The sequence below is a fragment of the Monodelphis domestica genome, chromosome 4, assembly GCF_027887165.1.
Source record: "Monodelphis domestica isolate mMonDom1 chromosome 4, mMonDom1.pri, whole genome shotgun sequence".
Lineage (NCBI taxonomy): Eukaryota > Metazoa > Chordata > Mammalia > Didelphimorphia > Didelphidae > Monodelphis > Monodelphis domestica.
The window spans coordinates 369,423,862-369,437,587 of NC_077230.1; the positions used below are offsets into that span (position 1 = coordinate 369,423,862).

Here is a 13,726-nt window from a genome sequence, read left to right on the forward strand (position 1 = left end):
CACTCCGGAGTCTGAAGGGGAGGAGAAGGTGCCACCTCCCTGCCTCTCCTCCCTACCCCCACTCAGTGACCGCCTAAGAACTCCCTTTGCCTGACCGGCCAGATAAGGCTAAAATGGCAAATGTTGCTGAGATGACTGATGCCAGGACATCTTGGCACCAAGCTCTGAACTGGAGTGACCCTCTCAGAGGTGATGCCAGCCATGGAGGGTATTGTTTAGGTGCAGCCTTCTGAGGTCCTGTCCGGCCCTGATTCTAAGGATTTCTTTACCCAGTGGGTAGTAAGTGCGGGGAATTCATTACTCCAGGACATCTCTTTCATGGTCTCAGTTGTCATAGATCTGAGGAATTTCCCAACCTCCAGTTCAAAAGCTGGGCAGAGTTCTAGAGTAGAAAAACACACCTTGGGCATCACCCTGGGAAACTCCAGTTTTTGCATTGAGGTGGTAGATGACTTGTCCAGGGTCACACCAAGGCAGAACATGGTGTTATAGAAAGATCCCTGGACTTGGGTTTGATTACATGTGTGATAATATACGACTGGAAAGAAAACAAGAGTAAAGGATGTCATCAGGGAGAATGTATGTGTAAGCACTTATGTGGTTAGGGTGAGGGAAAAAAAGGAATGTCACCTGAGCTCCATTGGTAGAAGGCCAGGAAGACTCCTGAGCAGTGGCCAACCCCATTGGGGTGAGCTTGTGAGAGAGTCTAGACAGGAGTCTAGAGCACCAGTGGCCAGGCAGGTAGTGATCTGTAGTCATCAAAGTTAATGAGATCCCCAGTCCATTTGAGTATGGAAAGACATAGACACAGTGGCTGCCTTAACATCAATGAAAATAAAACGCTACCAGACTTGGAGAAACTAAAATCACCCATCTTGGTGTCATAGAAGAGAAGGAAATGGGCATCCCTTTGTTCTGTAGACATGTCTCTTTCTTAGTTGGGTTTTGATCCTGTTTGACTTTATTACAAGGAAAGATTTATTGGGGGAAACTGGCATATTGGCAAATGTTTAAATACTGGAATATGGGGTATTCAGGGAAATCTAGTAACTGGTTTGAGTGCTTGCCAATCCCTTTTGTTCTGGGCTGCTTTCTGCCTCTGGTATCCACCTAGCTTTTTCCTGTGGCTCCAAGCTGTAGCATGTGCAGTGGCCACACATCTCAGAAGTCAGGCTAAACCAGGGTCTCAAATCTCACAATGTTTCCTATGGGAATCAGAAAATTATTGCTCAGAGAGCAGTTTGCCATGCCCTTTCCCCCCACTGCCCCAATCAAATTCACCAATCTAGACAAAGGATGGAAGAAAATGAATGAAATGCTTTGCGCTTTTTTGTGTTAAGCCTCAAACTAAAAAAATAAGGGGGCAGCTAGGTGGCTCAGTGGATTGAGAGCCAAGCCTAGAGATGGGAGGTCCTGAGTTCAAATTTGACCTCAGACACTTCCCAGCTGTGTGACCCTGGGCAAGTCACTTGAGCTCCATTGCCTAGCCCTTACCACTCTTCTCAAGCATGTGAAGACTTACTACTATTGGAATGGGTAGATGAAACAGTTTGTTTCAATAGCCAAAAATATGGTAGAAGTGGATGCTGTGGAGCATTTAGAGCTTGGTTAGGCATCAAAAAATCCAAGATCAACCAGTGCGTCCCAAGCCATCACCAGTCATCTTATTTTTTGTCTTACCACTGGACTTTGATGAGTGGAAGAGAGGTTGATGATGACTTTGGGCAATTCTGCTTCACTTAAATCTAATTTATGCTCCAATCAAAACAGATCACCAGTGATGTCATTTAGATCCTCTTCAAGTATAATACTTAAATGTATCTTTGATCTCAGTTCAGTAGTCCTCCCTAGCAATGCAAATCCCAAACCACACATGCCTGCCCATCCTGTGCCACTTTTGTCCACCTTCCCTTTAAAAGCCAGCCACCAGTCACTGGTGATTCACCCAGAGTGCTAGAGGGTAAATTCAGTTTAAAGAAATTTGGTGTAGGGGCAGCAGCTAGGTGGATTGAGAGCTAGGACTAGAAATGGGAAGTCCTGGGTTCAAATTTGACTTCAGGCACTTCCTAGCTAGCTATGTAATCCAGAGCAAGTTACTTTAACCCCCATTGCCTAGCCTTACCATTCTGATGCCTTGGAACTGATAATTAGTACTGCTTCTGAGATGAATTTTTTAAAAAACCCTTACCTTCCATCTTGGAGTCAATACTGTGTATTGGCTCCAAGGCGGAAGAGTGGTAAGGACTAGGCAATGGGTGTTAAGTGACTTGCCCAGAGTCACACAGCTGGGAAGTGTCTAAGATGAATTTTTTTTAAAAGGGCTTTCCTCTCTTTCAGTGCTTCCATGGCAGAAACAGCTGTCTCTTTGCTGGCATTATGCCCACCCTCAGACGCCTTGTGAAGCCCAAGATTGCCAGAAGATGATCCAAGAGTTCATCTGATGCAAAGTCAGATGGGTCAAGATCAAGAGAAACTGGCATTACCCAAGAGACATTGATAAGAATGTGAAGATGATTCAAGGCCCAGATCTTGATGCCCAGCATTGGTTATGGAAGCAAGAAGAAGCCAATGGATTCAGGAAGTTTTTGGTGCCGGATTTCCAAGAGTTTGAATTGCTCCTGATGTGCATCAAAACTTAGTGTGCCAGCATTGCTCAGAAAGCCATTGCTGAGAGAGCAGCTCAGCTCACCATCAAGATCTAATCCAATGCTAGATTGAGGAGTAAAAACTACTGAAATGTTTTACACATTTTTGTGTTAAATAAACCCTCAAACTACAAAAAAAAAAAAGATACAATGAATGGTGTGTGTGTTCCTATGAATCCTTTACATCATTTGCTTTTTTTTCTCCTTTGTGTAGTGAAAAGTTTTCCTACAAAAAATGCATCTATTTTTTTTAAAACCCTCACCTTCCGTCTTGGAATCAATACTGTGTATTGGTTCCAAGACAGAAGAGTGGTAAGGGCTAGGCAATGGGGGTTAAGGGACCTGTCCAGGGTCACACATCTGGGAAGTATCTGAGTTCAGATTTGAACCCAGGACTTCCCATCTCTGGGCCTGGCTCTCAATCCATTGAGCTACCCAGCTGCCCCACAAAATATGCATCTATTGATGTGAATATACTTGAGGACTCTCTAAATCACATTGGGGATATGAAGACACAAGCTATGCTTGAGGTATATGTGAAAGTTTCCCAAAGTAAATTTTAAGTGGCGATAAAATAGTAAAACAAGGGCAAAAAGAGGATGACCTTCTTCGGAAGGTTCTCTAGATCACTCTCAGATCCTAAGCACCTTCGAAGGATTTTGGGGGACCCTGGAGCATGGGTTGCATTTTGTTAAGTCTTTAGGAGTGATTCCAAGTTAAAGGAATTCTCTCGAGGGCTAAGCTACAGATCTAAGAAGAGCAAACCAATAAGTGAGTTTCCCATCACTGGTGATACAAGAAGATACTGAATGACCACTTGTCCAGCTATCATAGTGAAGAATTCATGCTTCAGGGACAGGTTAGAATATACTCGTCTGAGTTTCCTTCCTTTGATACAATTCTCTACTCAGTGAGAAAGAGGGATTTGGTGTTTCCTCAGGTTTATGTTCAGCTCACTATGGGGATGAGGATGGATTCTTAATAGGAAAGGGGAACATGATGCTAACCAAGCCCTTAGCCCTTACCTGCCCTCTTGGGGCCTGATTTGTCCACATCCATATGCAAGTTTAGTTGTCCCAGCAAGCCTGGTGAGGGGCTTATATTGAGCCGGCCACATTTTCTTTGTCACTGAAGGGATGTGGACCTCTGAAGTTTCCTCTTTGACCATCCTGTCCCACCACTTCTTTCTAGCTCCTCTCCCACACCTATTCTTCATATTCCTAATCTCTCTATTCTCTGTTCTTGGGAGCTTATTCTGGCTTCACCTCCCCTTCCCCTAGCCTTAGTCACTTCAATCATTTCCTGATTTCTCTCCTTAAATCATTTGTTTCTTTCCTATTAGCAGTTTCTACTTTGCTAATCCTCACTCACATGGGTCCAGCTGAGCACTGCTGGAAGGAGTCATGAAACCATTCTGTCAGGTCCATTGGGAATTTAAGCTGTCTCCTCTCATTTAGGCCCTCACCTCTGCCTGGCAATCCTTTTAGTCATCTTTTATGAAATCCCCGTCATACTCTCCAAAGCAGTCATTCTAAACTTCTCATCTTAGACCCCAATTTTACTCCCTTCCCTTCTAAGCAAGTGTCTTCGATAGCCGCTTTAATGAGAGAATTGAGGCTGGACTACATGAATTCCCTCAATTCCCCTCTTTTCCCTCCTCTGAAAATCTTATTGTCCTCATTCATCCTTTACAGCTTTCTTCATTTCAGAGGACAATATGGATTTCCTTCTTGAAAGAGAAAAGAAAAAAAGCTAAATCCCCTCCCTTGTGACTTTGATTCCATCTCTTCCTGCCTGTTCTAGGTCTGTGCTCCATCAATCATCCCTTTCCTTTTTCTCTTGCTACAATATCTTTCACTATTGCTTTCTTAGTCTACAAATATTCTCATATCCTCCATATTCTAAAATCAAATAGAAATCAACAAACACAAATCTTCAACCACAGATCCTTATCCTTGACCCAATAACTTCAAGTTATTTTCTATGTCCCTCCTTTCCTTTACTGCCAACTCCTGGAAGCTATTGCCTATATTGATTTTTTCCACTTCCTGACTCCATACTCACTAGGTAATCGGGGTCAAGTGACTTGCCTAGGGTCACACAACTAGTGTCTGAGGCCACGTTTGAATCTCTAGGCCTGGCTCTCTAGTTACTGAGCCATCTAAAATGTTTTTATATTTTGGGATTTTTTTTCATTACATTTTCTAATATATCAGTAGAGAGGTAGATGATTATAGGTTGCCCATAAAAACAAGATCATTTTGTTCTTCTCTCAGAGAGCCATTATAATAAATATAAAAGAATATATATAAGAAAATATAAAGAATAAAGAAAAAAGTGAAGGGAGAGTTCAGTAAAACTAACTTATCCTAAAAGGCTGAAATTATATGTGACATTCCATCTCTACAATAACAACAACAACAACAATAAACAAGGACTCTTGATCTCTCTTTCTTCTTGATCTATTCTCCCTTGGCTGCCATAACTTGGCATTATTTTCTCGTCAGGGCCTCTACCCTGACAATTTTGTCAGTTCATCAGCTTTTTCCTCTTAAATGAGGGTGTTCTCTAAGGTTCTGTTCTCCAACTTTCCTTCTTTTTGCTACTTTCTTCCTAGGTGATCCCATTTGCTCCCATAGCTCCAATGATTTCCAAATCTCTGTTTCCATTCCTACCCTCTCCCCTGAGTTCTAGTCCTAAGTTGTTCAGCACCTCCTGAACATCTCTGCCCGTCTCATGATGCCGATAACTGGCATTGATCCAACCCTGAAATTTACAATGTGCTTTGATAAGATCATCTCATTTGAATCTCATAAAAACCTTGTGGAGTCCCACAAACTCGAGTTGTCCAAAACTGGAATCGTGTCCCCAAATCCCACCCCTTCTTTTTCTCTTGAGGGCACCATTGTTTTCCCAGGCACCCAGGCTCCTAGCCTCAGAGTCATCTTCCCCTTCTCTCATTCCTCCTATCCAGTTGCCAAATCTATCCACTCTCAAATCCCTGCCCTCTGAGGAAGGAAGAAAGGAAATATTTCTTAAGCATCTGTTATGTGCCAAGCACTATGATAAGCACTTTATACATATTATTTGATTCTCACAACAATCCTGGGAGGCAGGTGCTGTTGTTATTTTCATTTTACAATTGAGGAAACTAAGGCAGGCAAAAATTAAGTGATTTGTTCAAGGTCACACAGTTGGTAAGGGTCTGAGGGAAGATTTGAACTCAGGTTTTCCTAACTCCAGGCTTAGTGCTCTATCCACTATGCCACCTAGCTGCCTCCTATCAATACTAGTGGCAACTCTTACTATTGTAATCTACTCTTAACCTATTTCCCTACTTCCTGAGAATCTCCTCTGCCATCTGTCCTTTCCACTGATGCCAGAATAATCCAATATCCTGCTCTAACATCAATTTGAGAGGCAAACGGATAGAAAGCTGGCATCAGAGACAGGAAGACTTAGGTTCAAATCCTGTCTCTGACACAAACTGGCTATGTGACCCCAGACAAGTCACTTAAACTCTTAGTGCCCCTGAGGATTCTATAAAGCTAAGGTTGTCATTCTAAAAAGAGCTAAATAAATCGTGTGAGTAGAATAAGTTTCCTTATATTAAAGTTCCCTGTAATGATGATGGTAGGCATCACTCCTCTACTCAAACATCTTTCATGACCCTCCCATTCATTACCCACTGAACAATGTGTTGATTCTGCCATTCAAGGCCTTCCACATTTTATCTCGAACTCATCACTGAAACCTAATTTTGTACTGCTCTGCTGTCAAGCTCCAGCCGAACTGGAGTTCTTTACCATTTCATGGTGAATAAGAAACGCATACTCATGGGTGCTTTATTTACCATTTCAATTCCGGTCCTACCTTCTCCCGTTTCCATACCTTTGCTCCTTCCTATCTTTGTCCATTGACATTATTTCCTTCTTTCAAAGCCTACTTCAGGGAGCAGCAGGATATCTCAGTGGATTGAGAGCCAAGCCTAGAGATGGGAGGTCCTGAGTTCAAATCTGACCTCAGACACTTCCCAGCTGTGTGACCCTGGGCAAGTCACTTGACCCTCTTTGCCTAGCTCTTACAACTCTTCTACCTTGGAACCAATACACAGTATTGATTCCAAGATGGAAGGTAAGGGTTAAAAAAAAAAAGCCATTTCAGGTGCCACTTCCTCCAAGAAGCCTTCCTTTCTCCTTCTTCCTTGAATTCCTCAGAGCACTTTGCCTAAGACCCTCCTCTGAACCTGTTTCACACTCTTTGATCATTTCTGTTGTCATCCTCCTTGACACCGCCATGGCATTTAATACTTAGCCCCTATTCGATGTGCCATTCCCCCTTATAGACTGTACGCTCCCTGAGAGCAAGTCTTGTATCCTCTCTTACTTAGTATCACTAGTGCTTTGCATACTGGGTGGTTCATGTTTGCTGAACTGAATAGAATTGGGGAAAGGGCATTAGTTTGGAGAGTGAGGAGATGCTCTGTGGAGCTGGTTCCATTGTAGATACCCCCTTTCCTTGGGAGGGGTTCTCTCCCCCCAAAAGACTTTTGTAAGTTTTACTCAGCCCTTTATCATTTCCCAAGTCTTAACTGTACTCACCCAACCCCATGAGCACCATTATGGGGGTCATGTTTAGTTCCTTTGGTAAGGACAGAAACTTGGGGAATTTGCCTTACAATGCCCCGACTCCCACCCCCCCTAAGGAATCCTGGGAACCATTTGTCATCTTTTGGGATCTGCCCATTTTCCACTTCATCCCTCTGTTTGGAGAGGTTTTTGACTCAATAGCTGAGGAATGCTGCCAGTTTACAAAGGTTGGCAGGGGTAGGCACAGGCTGGGGGAGAGGGCAAAGTAATCTTGATTGACTGGGAGGCCAGGGAAGAAGATCCACACAAGGGGTTCTTGACTCTTTCCTGTCAGAGACCCCTCTGGCAGTCAGGCTGGTGAAACCTTTCTCAGAATAATGTTTTTAAATCCATCAAACAAAGGAAACCACTTATGTGGAAATATAGTGATTGCAATATATATTTTAAAACAGTTAATGGGTCCCAGGCTTCAAACCATGAAGAGCAATGGTTCCCAGGTTGTAAGGATCTGTGAGTGCTCATGGATTATTAAAATAGTGGGGAGGAGGGGGGCAGCTGGGTAGCTCAGTGGATTGAGAGTCAGGCCTAGAGACAGGAGGTCCTGGGTTCAAATCTGACCTCAGACACTTCCCAGCTGTGTGACCCTGGGCAAGTCACTTAACCCCCATTGCCTAGCCCTTACCTCTCTTCTGCCTTGGAATCAACACACAGTATTGATTCCAAGATAGAAGATAAGAGTTAAAAAAAAAAAGAAGAGAGTGGGCTCATGTGTGTGTATGTGCCTTTGTGAGGTACAGTGTGATTGGGTGGATGGATGACAGTGTACTTGCATAAGGGTGTGCACCTCTGTGTGAGATTGTGAATCCGTGTTTAGGACAGCATGTCCAAGGATGATGATATGATTATAATGGGTATTAGTTGTTTTCTTTTTTTTCAGCCCTTACCTTCTGTCTTAGATTTCTAAGGCAGAAGAGCAGTAAGGGCTAGGCAATTGGAGTTAAGTGACTTGCCCAAGGTCACTTGCTCAGGAAGTATCTGAGGCCAAGTTTGAAGCCAGAAACTCTTGAGACCCTTAGATCCACTGTGCTACCCAGCTTCCCCTTTGTGGTCTTGTGTGTGACTGTAGGTCTACTTGGGATAGAGTGCTGTGGTTCAGTAGTTTTCAGTCACATCTGACTCTTTGTGACCCCATTTGGAGTTTTCTTGGCAAGGATATCAGAATGGTTTGCCATTTCCTTCTCCAGCTCATTTTTTTTACAGAGGAGGAAACTGAGGCAAACAGGGTTAAGTGCTTTGCCCAGAGACACAGACAGAAGTGTCTGAGACCAGATTGGAACTCAGGACCTCCTGTCTCTAGGAACTCAGTCTTCTTGACTTCAAGCCCAGGGCTCTATCCATTTTACCACGTGGGGAGTGCTCATGCATGACTGGGCTTCTGGGAGGATTAGTGGGATTGTGGGTCTGTCTGTGTGATAGTATGTCTATGTGTGCTGGTGGGTCTGTGAAGGCTCAATGTATGAGGGATTGTGAATCTGTGCGAGCTAGTGAGTCTGTTCCTGATGACTGGTCTCTGTAAATTCCCAGCATTCCTCAGCTAATGAGTCAAAAATATCTTTAAACAGAGGGATGAAGTCGAAAACGGTGTGAGAGGATGCCCAAGGGTGCCAGAGGGCTTGTGTGCCCACATTTTTGGGGCCGTGCTTAAACCTATGCCTCTGGGCTCCTGTTTGTAGTTATGTCTCTCTGTCTAGTCAAAGGCTGGGCAGGATAAATGCCCGGTGCTTAGACTGGCAAAAATAAGACCTTGTAAGGCGTGAAACAGAAAAGGCTGGTTTTAGATGTTGGTGGTCATCCCCTGACTTACCTCTGAACTATTCCTGGGGAGGAGACTCTAGAAACACCAGCTGCTGCCTCAAGAAGTCTGTCAGTTGGGGAGTAGCTTATCGGGCTGCCAGCTCTGATGTTTGCTGTGGGCAGCTTAGCAACGGCACCAAGGGTGGCACCATGCAGCCCCCTCCTCCCCCCCCCCCAGATGCCTCCGATAAGTCAATCCAGAGAGCTTCGCCTAGCTGAACACCCAGAACTGGATTCATGTATCCTTCCTAGTCCCAGCCCTGGACTTTCACTTCCCTAACTTGATATCCACCCCTTGGACCTTTCTTAAGTCAGCTAAGCCTCCCAGCCTGTGATTGGTATCCGTGACCAAAGGAGATCATGTGTGTAAAACCCTGTGCCAGTCTTAAAGCTCTGTGAATCGGACCTGTTATTAATAGGATACAGTTCCTATTCTATGGGGATCATTATGTTTTTTCAAAGAACCTGGGACTTCCTCGGTATAGAGAACTGGCCAAGAGGAAACAACGTATATAGATCAGCCCCTGCTCTGAGGCTCGTCTCAGAGAGTTATTGTTATTAGGCTTTCCAAAGCCTTTGTATCCTACTTTACAGTACGTATCTGTTTGCAGCGAGGTGGCACAAAGGATAGAATGCTGGCCCTGGAGTCACCAAGACTCATCTTCCTGAGTTAAAATCTGGTTTCTGACACTTCCTAGCTGGGTGACCCTGGGCGAGTCACTTAACTTTGTTAGCCTCAGTTTCCTCATCTGTAAAATGAGCTGAGGAGAAAATGACAAAGCACACCAACATCTTTGCCAAGGTTGCAAAGAAGCAGACAGGACTGGAAACTACTAAACAACAAAGAGGCAGACCCAACGGGAAAATGCTTGAACAACAACATCTGTTTTCTAGAAGGCACTGAGCTAGGTGAGGCCTGTCTTTGCACTCAAGGAGCTACATTCAACTACGTGGATGGGGTTCAAAGACTTATATGTACCCAGAATAGAACAACTGGCTTTTATATAGCAATTTAAGCTCCACAAAGCCAAGTCAACAAGCAGGACAGCTTTCAAAGTTACAGGTTGAATCTTGTACATAATAAAAAGGAAATATGAGTTTTATATAATAAAGACCCATAGTTTCAGTCCTCCTTTCCTGCTCAACTCTACACATGGTGTCTAAGTTCAGAACTATAAAAATTTTATAAAGATTGTCAAAGGGTTTGGCATAGACCATCGTCTCTGAGTTTTATACCATACCTGTCAAGCAGATACTACAGGTATTATAGTCCCTCTTCTACAGATGAGGAAAGCAGGCTCATTTCTTTTTCTTTTTCTTTTTCTTTTAAACCCTTCCCTTCCATCTTAGAATCACTACTGTGTATTGGCTCCAAGGCAGAAGAGTGGTAAGGGCTAGGCAATGGGGGTCAAGTGACTTGCCCAGGGTCACACAGCTGGGAAGTGTCTGAGGTCAGATTTGAACCCAGGACCTCCCTTCTCTAGGCTGGACTCTCAATCCACTGAGCTACCCAGCTGCCCCCCTCATTTCTTTTTTGAGTAATTGTTAGGATGTTTTTCCTGATGTGGCACCTTCTTAGGTTACTTAATCAACTCCCATTTGTATTTGCATGTAAGATTAGGGGACTGTCTTCTTCTCTACCTCCTCCTCAGAGTTGTAGGTGTTTGGGTTCTAGTATTGTGTCTAGTTCTAGTAGTTCAGCTAGGAGTTGAGAGAGACATGTTGAAAATAAAAATGTTTTCCTAGACAAAGTCACTCAATATTCAGGGTTGGGATTGACTGGATTATGATATTAGTATGTAGTTCTAGCCCCTTCTTAGGGTTCTCTTGTCTGTTTTGAGCCCCCACTGGAGTGTTTCCCATTGATAAACAATCAGATTTAGCTGTTAGAAAGGATATTTACACAACAAGAACAGTTGTGAACGAAACAATTCCCCAGAATTGGAGGACGTATTCCCAACACACAAAAGGTCAGCGGCAGGGAGAGAAGGTTTCAATTTATCGTACAATGGCAGTGAAGTACACACGTGGGCAACCCATGTGGTAAAGGAATAATTCACAGCTGTTTGTTACAAGAAGTCCTTTTCTCATTTCCTGCAATCTTCATGAAGTTCCCTCACGTGTGCATGGCTCTGTAACTGTGCTGTAAGTGCCAGTGCCCTCAGAGTCCTGAACTGGGCTTTATCTAATTTGTCTCTGTGTGACTCTCAGCTCTCAGTTCAAATTCAGCTGCTTCAGGGATCCTGGTACCATATCCAGTGGATGCTGCTACCGACACTGATCAGAGCTCCGGATCAACTCTATCTCTGAATCTCTGAATATTTGGTATCTTTTTTTTATATATACTCAATGTGTTTCTATCTGAAAACATTGTCTCCTGCTAGTCCTGCTATATTCCTACTTGACTTTTAACTTTTAAAAACTGCTAAAGTTAGGCTCTGCTCTTTGGTTGGAAAGGACATTGTCCCAAACTTAAGGTTTATGGAAGCCATATATTGTTGACTCATTTCAAAATTGCAGTCCACAGATTATTTAAAGTTAAATTTAGGGGGCAGCTGGGTGGTTCAGTGGACAGAGAGCCAGGCCTAGAGATGGGAGGTCCTGGGTTCAAATTTGGCCTTGGGCACTTCCTAATTGTGTGACCCTGGGCAAGTCACTTAACCCCCACTGCCTAGCCCTTACCATTCTTTTGCCTTAGAATAAACAGTACTGATTCTAAGATGGAAGGTAAGGGTTTTTTAAAAATCTAGGCTAAATCTGTCTCTGCAGCTTACCTTCCCTTGCTCTATGGTCACACAGAACAAATCTCATTTGTTCAGGCTGTCATGTGACCTCTCAATCTCTTCTCTGGGCTAAACATCCCAAGTTCCATCAATCTCTCCTTATGTAGCATGAACTCACTGTGAGCATTTTGCCCTTCTGTTTAGGGTCTCCTTTAGATCAGCAATATCCTTCTTAAACTGTGGAACCCAGATCTGAGCATCAGAAGGGATCTGACCAGGGTCCTCTCTGAGTGGGGTTGTGAATGGAGACCTCCTGATCCCAAAAGAAGAAGGGGCAAAAAATGATGGGCAGACTACACTGCCATGGGAGGAATGTTACTGAATGGGTCAAAGAAAAGTCTCCAACACGTTAGGTGCTATGGAAGATGTACAGAAGGAGGCATTTTCTGACTTAGAAAAACTCTAAGATAGAAAGAAGGGCAAGGGCTAGGCAGTTGGGGTTAAGTGACTTGTCCAAGGTCACACAGCTAGGAAGTATCTGAATCTAGGTCCTCCCAACAACTCCAGGCCTGGCTCTCTATCCACTGAGCTGCCTAGCTACCCCAAGTAATCTCATAGGATCACATAGCAGGATTCAAACTCAAGACTTTCTAGTGCTAAGTCAAGGGGTCTCTCCACTTACCTCATGCCCTTTCTGATAGCTCTCTGCTTTTCCAGCTTCACCTTATGCCAGTCTTCTGTGGATACTCAGCCTTGGCTTAACTAAAAAACTAGTCCCGTCACTCTCCGTTTAAAACCTCTGGAATGGCTTCCTATTATCTACCCAATAAAAACTAAAAAACTCCTTAGGCCGTCACCCAGGGCTCTCCACGACCTAGCAGATCCCTTAAAAAAATTTTTTTTTTAGCCATGCCTGGGATTTCATCACATCTCCTCTGCAGCTTCCTCTATTAGTTGTTTAGGGAGACTGAGTGATTAAGTGCCTTGCCCAGCATCACACAGCTATTAGGTTGTCAGATGGAGTACTTGAACTCAGGTCTTCTTGACTCTGGGGGCAGCTCTCTACCCACTAGGCAATAGTTTCTAACTTTTCCGGTTTCAGCTTCTCCTCCTCCTCTCCCTGGGTCCTGAGCTCCAGCTGAATGAGATAACTAGTTGTCCCTCAAACTCGATATATTTTCCCACCTCCTGACCTTTGGTTATCGCCAACCCTCCCACCTTTCTTCACTGGTTGAATTCCTCTTCACTCCTAAAGCTCAAGTTTAAGTGCCTCCTCTTCCTTAATTTCCTCAGGGAAAGCAGGAAATTAACTGGTCAGATCAGGAGATGATTTCTTAAAAACAACCCATACTTTCTGTCTTTGTATCAACTCTAAGACAGAGGAGTGACAAGGGCTAGGCAATTAGGGTGAAGTGATTTGCCCAGGACCACATAGCTGAGGTCAAATTTGAACCCAGGACCTCCTGACCCGAAGCTCTGTTCATTGTGCCACCTAGCTGCCCTGTCATGAGATGTGTGATTTTTAAAGCAAAGGTACCTGTGTATGTGAATCAATCAAGAAGCATTTCTTGTTTACTATGTGCCAGGAATGTAGTTTGGCACTGGGGCTACAAAGAAAGGTCCCTAGCCTCAAGGAGCTTACTCTCTAATGGGGGAGAAGACAGGCAGATAACTATGTGCATGGACGGGAAACACAGGACAAGCGGAATGGGATCCCGAAAGGCTTCCAGCAGAAGGTGACATTTTGGCTTAGTCTTAAAGGAAACCGAGAGCCAGAGGTGATGGGGCAGTATTATTGGCATGGGATATAGCCAGTGCTATTGAGAGTTGAGAATTGTATATGCAGCATCATATCTGGGCATTGAGGCGGTGCACTGGCGGAGGGTCCAGCATGGTGTCATCTTCCTGAGTTCAA

At 44.0% G+C, this 13,726-nt stretch overlaps 1 pseudogene; it reads left to right on the forward strand.

Moving 5' to 3' along the window:
• Positions 1 to 2,376: 2,376 nt before the first annotated feature.
• Positions 2,377 to 2,800, forward strand: LOC103106121 (60S ribosomal protein L32-like; annotated as a pseudogene).
• The last annotated feature ends 10,926 nt before the right edge of the window (positions 2,801 to 13,726 follow it).